This window comes from Syngnathus floridae, chromosome 3 (genome assembly GCF_059516105.1).
Source record: "Syngnathus floridae isolate MCC-2025c chromosome 3, RoL_Sflo_1.0, whole genome shotgun sequence".
NCBI classification, from domain to species: domain Eukaryota; kingdom Metazoa; phylum Chordata; class Actinopteri; order Syngnathiformes; family Syngnathidae; genus Syngnathus; species Syngnathus floridae.
The window spans coordinates 16,474,765-16,478,399 of NC_142415.1; positions in this window are offsets into that span (position 1 = coordinate 16,474,765).

Consider the following 3,635-nt stretch of genomic DNA (forward strand, 5'->3'; position numbering starts at 1 on the left):
TATGATGTGAAGTAAAACAAAGGCACATGTGGTCGGAGGCTCCTCCCCGGCCATGTGACAACTGAGAGCTGGGCTGGCTGACTCAGCCGCTCCGTCACGCCGTCACGTCAGTCTGGAGTCGCACAATTATGAAAAAGCAACCTTCCGTTGGAGCTGCAGCCGAAGCGGATCTCTCTAACGTCCACCGGGCTTTCTCTCCGAAGCTAATAACACAGAGCACCGCCGATAGATGGCTAGAAGCCACGACCCAGCCTCTCCTGAGTCTCAACGGTGACGAGAATGGTACGTGGCCGCTTTCCTCAGTGCGTACCCCGCTTGTGAGTAGGTTTTGTCAGCTTGTCAAATTGGCGCCGGTGGGTCGTCGTGACAGCGCGGTTCGTGAGTTGCACATCCACCCGTGCACGCGTTTGCCTTTTCGGCTCGAGATGATTATCCCTTTGTTTGTTGACACTCCGGCTAATACGCTGTAGCGTTTTAACGCAATTTAAAGGCTCCAGCGAGAAAATCCCCACGCGTGCCCCCTCCCCACACACACACGCGAGGCACAGCAGGCTAAGTGGCTAGCTTGGTAGCGCTAAATGCTAACTAGCTTACAGTAGCAGCCCTGGCGTTACCGGTGGTCTCACTAACAACACGGATTTTCCACCACAAATACTGACAATCGTAACGACATGTTTGGGTGTAAGGCGAGTTGTCATGGCCGTCGTTACTCGGATAAGGGGACACCCGATTCGATTGGTTAATTTGTTCTGTCACGGAGGTCGAGAGGTGCTGACACCGCCGTAGGAACCATGCACTCCCGCCTTAGACCTTTCGCTTCGGGTACTTTCCAGGCGTTGAGTTGATGCCTTTATTGAGAGATTTAACAGTCAGATGTGATTGACATTGTCAGAGAAGTACCAGTTTGTGTATAGGATTATAGTACATTCGTTAGGCACAAATTTTATGCGAACATATCCTTAGCTATTCGCTGAGAAACTCAACTATCCACTTGCTATTGATTAACTCCTATAAGATGGCACCAATCAAGTCTTGTGTGATTAATAGAAAATCACTGTGCTTTGACATACAAGTGCCCCAATATACGATTTTGTTAAATACCCCACTTTATTCCTGAAGTCTGTTCTGTAGCAACCAGTGTGGGAGAAAGTTCTGTTAAGAGACTTTCCTTCAAAATTCTCCCATTGGTGACAAGGAGTTTTGCTTCATGGAGCGGGTTTTTTGAATGGTTCTGTTCTCTACACTCCCTTTTCTAAGCGATCATGACCCCTCATTGTGATATAAATGGTCTTGCACGCCTTGGGAGCTTGTTACGCTGCTGGCGGTTGTAAAAACAAGCAGAAGTAGTTGAATCTGTTAACTATACGAACATTGTATTTGACTGGCTTTTCCAGATGAGGAAAAAGTGCTTAAGGCAACACAAATAAAACAGAATGTAAGGACAAAAGATGGTGATGATAGCCAAGACAAGGAAACCATCATTTTCCCACAGCGGAAGCCTGAGACGGTCACATGCCCCAGCTTACCACTCAACTGGATGAGGGTCACTGGATAGAGTTTTGGACATGTGAAGCGTTTGTCCAGAGTGTTGTGCGCATGAACTCGCTCGGGTGATGACGTTGCAATGCGTCCCCTCGTACAACACCAGACGTCACCAACGTAGGTCCCACGGGCACCAGGTAGCCCAGAGGGCTATTCTAAAAATATGAAGGATACATTGTGATATTCTAGGAATGTTTTTTAAAGGGGACTTCGAAGCAGAGCTTAGTGTGATTGGCTGCTTGCAGAGTTGAATAAATTGCCAAAGATTAAAATCTGGACGCAGAGCCCCTCTTAATTTCTAATAGCATCATGAAGTTTGCATTTTATGCTTGTTTATCATTACTGAATGTGATCAGCTCAGTCTTGTAGCCTCTGAGCGGCGAGTAATCTTGCACCACTCGGTTGTGCTCTGAGGTATACTCTTGGCGCGAGTGTGTGTGTGTGGGGCTGTGGTGGGGCGTCTGTTATCTCGCGCACTAATCCATTTACACCCTACACACTCACTTGCTAATTTGAAGATGGCTGATAAAGTTCTTTCCACTGGCCTTGAGCTGACTTTAGAACAAACTCAGTCACAGCCTCACACATGGTTCATTTTCCACTCCATCCAGTGTGATGAAGTGAAGTTTTGGCTTACTTGCATAACCTGCCAACTGAATCTTCATATTAGAGAGCTTGTCCAGTAAATCTTAAAATACCGCACATCATTTACATTTGCATTGGCTCCAGTGTTTAACGAAATGTTTTCCAATGCTCTAAGAAATTCCAGCACTGGTTAGCCCTGCTTCTTATTGGCCCACATTCTTGTTAGCTTGAGCTATGTCGAGAAAGCATCACAAGATCACGTCCTGTGCATCACCAGGATGCACACTTGCTTGAAGCTATCGCAGCGAGGAGGGCATGGCGTGCCACACCGCGCAGTGCGCTGCCGAGCCATGGATGGCCACAGGGAACAAGTGCTTGAGCTGTCACGCTTTGGTCTCATGACTCTTCCAGTGGAACCCTTCCAGAGGCTTCAGTTTATTTCCCCCATCCATTTTTTCTTTTTTTGGGCTGGGGAGATATTTAATCCCAGCAGCTCAGTGTCATTACAAAAAGCCTAATATAAAGCCACTGCTGGTATTTTTTCTAACTCTGTCGACCCGGAGATTGTACTCCACCTGTTTGACAAATTAGGAGCACAAAGACTGCAAGATTTACAATATAGACTCGACGGGTTGCTGCAATGAATAGAATCACCCTCAAGCCATCATAACAGGTTGCGCTGCTGAGGTCAGTGGTGAGCGAACAAGAAGAGCAAGAGTGGTCGCTGCTTTTTTGGGCTCCGTTCTTTCCATTGAGGACAATTGGATTGTCTTTTGTCGCACTTCACCACTTTTGTTGTCTGCATGAAGACAGTACGTGAGCACTTGAAACATTGCTCCCTCAATTCAATTTTACTCCAATAATTATGCGGATGTTGGGTTATATTTCACTCGGCAAAAAAAAAAAAAAAAAAATCAAAACTTTTATTGCGCTGAGTCTGGGAAAATAAATTCAAAGGGGAAGAGTGAGTGAGGAAGCATAAGTGTATGTGTGTGTTTTTGGCAGGGTGTCCCGAGAGCTCCAATCTTTTGTTGTCTGACATTCTCAGGTACTATGGTTACAGGTTAGCCCAGCTCGATCCGGTTTTTAGTGCTATGCGAGGTGGATTTCATATCAAACTGATTTCCCTGTATCTATGATTTATGGGCATAAGTATTTATCGAATTATTGATTAACTTCAAGAGATTGGTTATTGATATAGTTACAGTTTTCTATATGTGGATTACGACGGCTTGTTCATTTTCTATTTAGTCATCGATGACTAGAAGCAAATGAGGACAACAGGACGACTCTTAAAAGTATGCACGAGTGTCACAGTAGTTGTTTATCATTGAGGCCTCTGCCCATCGACAAATCCTGTCCCACACCACCTTCATCTGGGCCTCTCACCCTCGTCTAACATCTACTTGCTCTCAGACACATTCATCTGCCTCCCGAGAGACACTTCTTACACATTAACTGTCCGTGGCACAGTTGTTGGGCGCCCGCATCTCGCTGATGACTCAGCT